Source organism: Lissotriton vulgaris, chromosome 1_1 (assembly GCF_964263255.1).
Source record: "Lissotriton vulgaris chromosome 1_1, aLisVul1.2, whole genome shotgun sequence".
NCBI classification, from domain to species: Eukaryota; Metazoa; Chordata; class Amphibia; order Caudata; family Salamandridae; genus Lissotriton; species Lissotriton vulgaris.
Genome location: NC_141685.1, coordinates 632,216,713 through 632,225,963, shown reverse-complemented (window position 1 = coordinate 632,225,963; position 9,251 = coordinate 632,216,713). Strand labels below are relative to the sequence as shown.

Sequence of the window (9,251 nt, the reverse complement as noted above, 5' to 3'; positions counted from 1 at the left end):
CACGTGCATGGCTTAAACTTTGAGACAAGCATATGCTACTGGCAGGATCAACCAGGTAGCCGCACCTGACGACGGGGTGGGAGCCGCGTGCCCACAGACCTGCCGGCCAGGCAGCATCCGAAGGCCTGGCACCACCTGGCCCCTTCTGCTTGGGTCAGACCACTGGGGGCCACGAGCATCCAGGGTCGCTCAGCCTTCGCTCTGCTGGGTAGGGTGAACGACCTAACCGCCATGCGGCAGGCCCTCCCTAGAGTCAGACAGTCCATGCAGGGTGGAAGCTCTTTGCTTGAAACAACAGCGGAGGCTGGCCAAGCAGTCCATCCCTAAACGGACCGAGAGTGCCCAATCGATCAGAGTACAGCCGGGGCATCCCCTGGCAGGCCACCCTGCACAGGGGGGGTACACTGGCTTAGCATCCCCTGCATGCCTGCTGCCGGGGCACGCAGACTCCAAGAAAAAAGACCATCGGCAAGAGGCCCAAAAAGCAGGTGCATCCCGGGCCCCTGGGGGCCCCAGCGGGCAGTCCCCAGGACTGCCTTCCCCCTCTCAGCATGGCCCAACCTCACAGAGGTCTGCCTGAGCAAACTCGGGGAAAAAGGACCATCGCCAAGGGGCTGAGAGGCAGGAGCATCCCTGGGCCCCTGGGGGCCCCGGCAGGCGGGCCCCGGGAATGCCTTCCCCCTCTCAGCATGGCCAGACCTCACGGAGGACTGCCTGAGAAAACTCGGAGAAAAACGTCCATCGGCAAGGGGCCGGGAGGCAGGAGCGTCCCCGGGCCCTTGGGGGCCCCGGCGGGAGGGCTCCGGGGCTGCCTTCCCCCTCTCAGCATGGCCTGACCTCACGGAGGACTGCCTGGGAAAACTCGGAGAAAAACGACCATCGGCAAGGGGCTGAGAGGCAGGAGCGTCCCAAAGCCCCTGGGGGCCCCAGCGGGCAGGCCCCTGGACTGCCTTCCCCCTCTCAGCATGGCCAGACCTCACGGAGGTCTGCCTGAGCAAACTTAGAGAAAAAGGACCATCGCCAAGGGGCTGGGAGACAGGAGCATCCCTGGGTCCCTGGGGGCCCCGGGAATGCCTTCCCCCTCTCAGCATGGCCAGACCTCACGGAGGACTGCCTGAGAAAACTCAGAGAAAAACGACCATCGGCAAGGAGCTGAGAGGCAGGAGCGTCCCCGGCAAGGGGCTAAGAGGCAGGAGCGTCCCCGGGACTCACGAAGGTCTGCCTGAGCAAACTCAAAGAAAAAGGACCATCTGCAAGGGGCTGAGAGGCAGGAGCATCCCCAGGCCCCTTGGGGCCCCCGCGGGCAGGCCCCTGGACTGCCTTCCCCCTCTCAGCATGGCCCGACCTCACGGAGGTCTGCCTGAGGAAACTCGGGGAAAAAGGACCATCGCCAAGGGGCTGAGAGGCAGGAGCATCCCCGGGCCCCTGGGGGCCCCGGTGGGCAGTCCCCAGGAATGCCTCTCCCCCCTCAGCATGGCCAGACCACACGGAGGACTGCCTGAGAAAACTCGGGGAAAAACGACCATCGGCAAGGGGCTGAGAGGCAGGAGCGTCCCCGGGCCCTTGGGGCACCCGGCGGGCGGGCCCCGGGGCTGCCTTCCCCCTCTCAGCATGGCCAGACCTCACGGAGGACTGCCTGGGAAAACTCAGAGAAAACCGACCATCGGCAAGGGGCTGAGAGGCAGGAGCATCCCCGGGCCCCTGGGGGTCCCGGCGGGCAGGTCCCTGGACTGCCTTCCCCCTCTCAGCATGGCCGGACCTCATGGAGGTCTGCCTGAGAAAACTCGGAGAAAAAGGACCATCGCCAAGGGGCTGAGAGACAGGAGCATCCCCGGGCCCCTGGGGGTCCCGGGAATGCCTTCCCCCTCTCAGCATGGCCAGACCTCACGGAGGACTGCCTGAGAAAACTCAGAGAAAAACGACCATCGGCAAGGGGCTAAGAGGCAGGAGCGTCCCCAGGCCCCTGGGGGCCCCAGCGGGACGGCCCCTGGACTGCCTTCCCACTCTCAGCATGGAATAAATGAATGAATGAATAAAAACTTTATTTGGTTACTCAAAACCATTAAAGAAGACAAACTTTGGTGCGCATTGTTTTCATGTCAGAAATAAAATAGTGAAAAAGAAAAGAGGAAAAGAACAAAAAACTTGAAAATGAGTAAAAACATAGTTAAAAGAGCTAAATGCATTAGTCCATTTCATCGTAGGCTGAAATGTCTCATAACAGTTTACGGCCGCGGGACTAATTTAGGCTGGGCCATCAGCTTCACACGTATTTGTTGTATAAATTTACTGAACACAGCCATATCTTTCACTGTATCCATTGTGAATAGGTAGTTCACCGCCTCCTTTGTCGTTCTAATTCCTTGTCTGAGTAGAATTGGCTTTAGATAGCGGTTACGCTCGACAGACAGCCCCGGGCAGCAAAACAGGATGTGAGTGAAGCTTTCTTGTATATACTTGCATAAGCGGCATTCAGAATGTGTTGTCTCAAGTCTATTCGTGGTGTAAAGCTCTTTAAGGGGCAGCGGGTGTAATCCAAACGCTAAAATCCTATTGACTGCCACCTTGCCCACAGCTTGGATAAGGTGCTGTTTCGAGGACTGTGCCCGCTGCGGGAGTGTTAGCGATTCGTGTAAGCCTCTTAATTCCAATACTTCCAGGTCAGTGATGCACGAGCAGAGCCGGACTTGTTGTTTCGTTGCGCTTTTAATGGCAGCATAATTAATTAAGTAACTTAGGGTCCCAGTTATTCACAGCAAGGTTCAGAGTTTCTTTTGCAGAGGCGAGTATATTTGACCATGGGTTCTCTTTTCCCAGAAAAATACTCTTTATGCTGGATTTCAGCGAGTTTTCTGGGGCTGCAGTTGTGAGGTAGAAATATTTTCTAATTGCGGCAGTTCCTCAAGCTTTTGTTGTGTCAAGCCGAATTCGAGCCGTATCAGAGTACTTCTGGTGCTAGAAGGTAGGTGGATTCATTTTTTATAGGTCGAGCAGTGGATTTTTTCCAGGGTGCTTGATAGTTTGCCTGGAAAGGCCTGCTGCACGTAATTTAATGATGGTATTCGTTTTGCCCTTAATACTCTTTGAATTGCTGTTGTTGTAGGGCTGTATAGAGTTGCATGCAGCTTCCCCAGGGCGTACAAGATACTTTTCCCTTTTGCCCGTATTTTCTCGAGGTTTGTTCCTGGTCGCCCTGTTCCACAAAACCAAACTCCCAAGTAGTTTTATTGTCGTGTGCAGTCCAACATCAAATGTCCTATCTTCCATTTTATGGTTTTCTTTTTCAGAAAAGGGCCAAATATTATTATTTTTGATTTGGTTGCATTCACGATCAGTTTGTTTTTTGCATTATAGGTGCCCAATGCCATTAACGCTTTTTGTAGCCCAATTTTAGTGTGGTCTAGTAATACCAGATCATCAGCGTACTGCAGTAATTGAATCTTGGTATGCCCAAGGCGGGGAGTTGCTAGCGATGCTCCCATCAAGGCTTTGCCCATATCTGCGGAGTATACATTGGGGCAAGTACGCATCCTTGCTTCAAGCCACAATTGGTGTCAATTTTCTCTGAGGCTGACGTGGTTGACAGTTTGATTCTGACCCATGTGTTTGAATTTAAAGATATAATTGCTTTAAGTAATTATGGGTCGATATTCCAGGTAGCCAGTTTTTGCCAAAGAATAGAGCAGTCGACACCATCAAAGGCCGCAGTATAGTCGACAAAGCATGCAAAGATGGGGAGAGATTTTCGTGCCACTGCCTTATGTGCTAGGTATGAGAGGGCTATGATGTTATCCACTGTTGAAGCACCTGGTCTGAACCCTGTTTGATAGAATGGCAGGAGGCCTTCCTCACTGACCCAAGTTGAAAGTTCTATTAATAGGGTATTGGCGTAGGCTTTCCCCTCGATGTCAAGGAGTGCAATCATCCGGTAATTTTGTGGATTTGATTTCGACCCTTTCTTATAGATGGGATGTAGGAGCGACCCGCGCCAAGAATCCGGTACATTGCCTACTAATCAACATTCCGCATATAACACGGACAGTTTTTCGGACCAAAAGTCTGAGTCTTGTCTAAAGAGGGAGCCCGGCAAACCATTGAGTCCTGGCGCTCCATTGGGTCTGATTTTTTTTAGTATTGTGTTAACTAGCTTTTTTTCCACTATATATGAATTTTTAGGGTTAGACAGTTGTGTTACGTTGATTGGTTTTGGATGCCTTCCTCCTTATATAAAGATGTCACGTGGGCTATCCAGGTTTTGGAGTCAATTGAGTTTTCTCTCTGGGTATTCCCTTGATTTAGAGTATTGAGGTATTGCCAGAACTCTTGCGTTTTGCTGGGACTCAACAGTCCAAAGATTTTTAGCCATTTTGCTTCGCTGTTTCCTGCAGGAGTTGTTTATCTTTAATTGAACCGGTTTTCAGATAAGTCTTTCGGATGTTGCGCACTAATTTCGCACTTTTTCGGATTGCAGATATGTCACCGAGGTTTTGTCTTGGGTGATAGTTGATCGTTCTTATTTTCCCTTCTTGTAAGTGTGTAACCAAATTGTGGGCAAGGTGGTCCCAGTCTTTAATTGTACCCCTGTTTGTTTCCTTTAAAGTACCGTCCACCCAAACTTTTTTCCATTCCTCAAACTTATGTATAGGGCCTGCGTCCCATTTAATCCTTCTTGCCAATGTGTGCTGTTCAATGCCGGTTGTCGATCTCAGTAGATTAGGTATATAGTGGTTGTCCGCTGTCAGATTTAAAGTTGTTATTAGAGCCGCATGATCACTTTCCTTCCGTTGCGCCACTTTGTACCCTGTCATCAGGCTCTGTAACCGAGAACTTAAAAGTATATAGTCAATTGTGGTAAGATTGTTGTACGTTGGCGGGCAGAGGTTTCCTGGGGAAACCTTTAAGGATAGGGAGTGGGCTGATGCCAACTGGTAGGCATGCAAGAGGGCGTTTAATGCTTCCGTTGCGGGGGAAGTGTGGCTTTTTACTAATTTGTCTCCAATATTGTGTATATTGAAATCCCCGAGTATTATTGAGTCCATCTGGGCAAATTGTAGGAGAAGATTTTCGATGTCTTCTGGTAACTCAGAGAGTTTTTCATTTTTTTCCTGTCCATTAGGGTTATAATAAACATTAATCAATAGTATAGACAATGTGCCCTTACTTGTTGAGAGGCATTTCAAGATGCCGGCCATGTACAAGTTTGATGTTGTTGGGATTTCCCTAAATTGTAACTTCTGTGAAAGCCTAATATAAGTGGAGATACCTCCAGACGGTCTGCCAAAGATATTCTCTTTAACAGCCGGTTTATGATAGTCCGCAAATCCCCTGATTGAAACTGGTTTAATAGCCCACGTTTCTTGCATGCAGATTATGACTATGTCAGTGAAGAGTTGGGATGTAGCGGGATTTTGTGTTAGTTTTAGTATCCCAGCTACATTCCAGGACATGATGGATAAATGTTGTTCCCCAGCTATCTCCCTTTTCTGTTCTATAACTGGTAGGTCTGCCTGCCAGTGTGGTAGTGTGGTCTTAGTTACAACAGTACAGAGTTTAGGAATTACAAGTTAGGGCACGAGGCACCCAAAACCAGTCTTCATGTGAGATGTTCTAAATTGAGCAGCTCTGGGTGCCTTTGCTAATGTTTGTAGTGACCTTAAGCAACCCATCGCTTGTCAATTTTAGATTTGTTCCACTTTCGCTCCCATGGAGTATAGAGAGTGTTTTTAAGGGTGGGAGTGACAACTCTACCTTCGGGTTCTCTCTTTATTTATCCAGTGTTCTGGGGTCAATTTGGTTCTGGAGGTGGGCGTGTTTCAAAGGCATAGGGTATTTTATTGTTGGCCGACTCGTGATCTTTATGCCCCAATCTTCTAGTATTTGGTGATTTCTTTTTAATGTATAGATTATGTCTGGGTTTGAGAAAAGCAATTCTGTAGATTTGTTAATGTCACCTGAACCTTGCGTGAAAAAGGAAACTGTGTCAATGTCAGTTGACGTTATATTTTCCAGGCCTGGGATGTTCGCAAAAAGTTTTAATAAATTGCTACGGTTTAGTATGTCCCACTTGCCCTGTGAGGCATACTCTGGCTGGAGGCATAGTTTCAGATCATCTTGTGTATATGGGATTTGTCGCTTATGTATACTATTGATTAATAAACATTAATCAATAGTATAGACAATGTGCCCTTACTTGTTGAGAGGCATCTCAAGATGCTGGCCATGTACAAGTTTGATGTTGTTGGGATTTCCCTAAATTGTAACTTCTGTGAAAGCCTAATATAAGTGGAGATACCTCCAGACGGTCTGCCAAAGATATTCTCCTTAACAGCCGGCTTATGATAGTCCGCAAATCCCCTGATTGAAACTGGTTTAATAGCCCACGTTTCTTGCATGCAGATTATGACTATGTCAGTGAAGAGTTGGGATGTAGCGGGATTTTGTGTTAGTTTTAGTATCCCAGCTACATTCCAGGACATGATGGATAAATGTTGTTCCCCAGCTATCTCCCTTTTCTGTTCTATAACTGGTAGGTCTGCCTGCCAGTGTGGTAGTGTGGTCTTAGTTACAACAGTACAGAGTTTAGGAATTACAAGTTAGGGCACGAGGCACCCAAGACCAGTCTTCATGTGAGATGTTCTAAATTGAGCAGCTCTGGGTGCCTTTGCTAATGTTTGTAGTGACCTTAAGCAACCCATCGCTTGTCAATTTTAGATTTGTTCCACTTTCGCTCCCATGGAGTATAGAGAGTGTTTTTAAGGGTGGGAGTGACAACTCTACCTTCGGGTTCTCTCTTTATTTATCCAGTGTTCTGGGGTCAATTTGGTTCTGGAGGTGGGCGTGTTTCAAAGGCATAGGGTATTTTATTGTTGGCCGACTCGTGATCTTTATGCCCCAATCTTCTAGTATTTGGTGATTTCTTTTTAATGTATAGATTATGTCTGGGTTTGAGAAAAGCAATTCTGTAGATTTGTTAATGTCACCTGAACCTTGCGTGAAAAAGGAAACTGTGTCAATGTCAGTTGACGTTATATTTTCCAGGCCTGGGATGTTCGCAAAAAGTTTTAATAAATTGCTACGGTTGAGTATGTCCCACTTGCCCTGTGAGGCATACTCTGGCTGGAGGCATAGTTTCAGATCATGTTGTGTATATGGGATTTGTCGCTTATGTATACTATTGATTAATAAACATTAATCAATAGTATAGACAATGTGCCCTTACTTGTTGAGAGGCATTTCAAGATGCCGGCCATGTACAAGTTTGATGTTGTTGGGATTTCCCTAAATTGTAACTTCCGTGAAAGCCTAATATAAGTGGAGATACCTCCAGACGGTCTGCCAAAGATATTCTCTTTAACAGCCGGTTTATGATAGTCCGCAAATCCCCTGATTGAAACTGGTTTAATAGCCCACGTTTCTTGCATGCAGATTATGACTATGTCAGTGAAGAGTTGGGATGTAGCGGGATTTTGTGTTAGTTTTAGTATCCCAGCTACATTCCAGGACATGATGGATAAATGTTGTTCCCCAGCTATCTCCCTTTTCTGTTCTATAACTGGTAAGTCTTTCTGCCAGTGTGGTAGTGTGGTCTTAGTTACAACAGTACAGAGTTTAGGAATTACAAGTTAGGGCACGAGGCACCCAAGACCAGTCTTCATGTGAGATGTTCTAAATTGAGCAGCTCTGGGTGCCTTTGCTAATGTTTGTAGTGACCTTAAGCAACCCATCGCTTGTCAATTTTAGATTTGTTCCACTTTCGCTCCCATGGAGTATAGAGAGTGTTTTTAAGGGTGGGAGTGACAACTCTACCTTCGGGTTCTCTCTTTATTTATCCAGTGTTCTGGGGTCAATTTGGTTCTGGAGGTGGGCGTGTTTCAAAGGCATAGGGTATTTTATTGTTGGCCGACTCGTGATCTTTATGCCCCAATCTTCTAGTATTTGGTGATTTCTTTTTAATGTATAGATTATGTCTGGGTTTGAGAAAAGCAATTCTGTAGATTTGTTAATGTCACCTGAACCTTGCGTGAAAAAGGAAACTGTGTCAATGTCAGTTGACGTTATATTTTCCAGGCCTGGGATGTTCGCTAAAAGTTTTAATAAATTGCTACGGTTGAGTATGTCCCACTTGCCCTGTGAGGCATACTCTGGCTGGAGGCATAGTTTCAGATCATATTGTGTATATGGGATTTGTCGCTTATGTGTCCCTTTTATGGGAGGGTCTTGGCAAATTAAATCTTGACGGGTTTGCCGTGACCCAGCATTTACGTCATTGTTTGCGTGGTTGGTGGGACCCATTTTTGTTATCAGCGGCAAAGCTTCGCTTGTTTTGTTTGATGCTATCTTACTGGAGTCATTGAAGACCTTCCTGTGTGTTCTCTGGTTGTTTTCCTTTGTTGGACTTCTGGTTTTGCTGTGTAAAGCTTTGTCCGTTGCGTTAATCGGCTTTGGGCTGTCTCGATAAGGTGCCAGGAATACAGACCGTCCCTGGCTGCCTACCCGGGTAGATTGTTCCTCATGGAGTTCGAGATGCCCGCCCACTGGACTCATTTTAGTTGAGTTGTCCGGCCAAATATCTTTCCCCTCTGGAGTTGCGGGATTTTGCTGTGTGGTAGGCACGGCATTGGTTATACTGACCACAGGGTTTTCATTAGTTTCTGGCTGCAACCACAACCTAATTGAACCATTCTGAGTCTGATTGCTTCTTCTTTGTTTGTTTAACTTTTTTAATCTTTTCTTATTTTTCCGGGATAAGTGGCCGGTTTCAGGGCTTGTCGCCTTCAAGCTGATTAAGTTTGCTTGTTCTTCAACAGCTGTGCTGTATTCGCCTAAGGTGGTTTGGAATGACCTACTTGTAGCCCTACTCAGTTCAGCTGCCAACATCTTTGGGATGTCCTGCTGGGGTTCTTTGCCGTTAAAGTCGATAATTGTCTGTGTCCTAGGTGGACTGTTGTCTATATTTGCTGACTTCGTATTTTCATTGCTCCTGTACCTGCTCGTTTCTGCTTTTAGATCTTCAACCAGTGTATTCATTATTGCCGGCAATTTTTCCAAGCAGAGCAGCACCGGGCTACATCCACAATCCTGTGGTTTAAATGTGGTTGTGGTAGTTGCCTGGGCGCGTTGTATTAAAGAATTCAAGGCTTCTAGTTTTAAATCTATGCCTGATATCAGGCCGGCAACTGTGTGTAGTAGGCTTATCTGGACGTCTAACTTGTCGGCGTGCATTATGGCTGCGTTTACCATCGAGGCCAAAA

At 47.4% G+C, this 9,251-nt stretch overlaps 1 non-coding gene across 1 annotated transcript in view; it reads right to left on the bottom strand.

Annotated features, from left to right (window-relative positions):
- The window catches only part of LOC147747591 (18S ribosomal RNA), a 1,800-nt gene extending 1,742 nt beyond the window's left edge, over nucleotides 1-58 (bottom strand). The window contains exon 1 of the ribosomal RNA XR_015300610.1: nucleotides 1-58. This exon is cut by the window's left edge and continues 1,742 nt beyond it. This is a non-coding gene — a ribosomal RNA (18S ribosomal RNA).
- Between the last annotated feature and the right edge of the window lie 9,193 nt (nucleotides 59-9,251).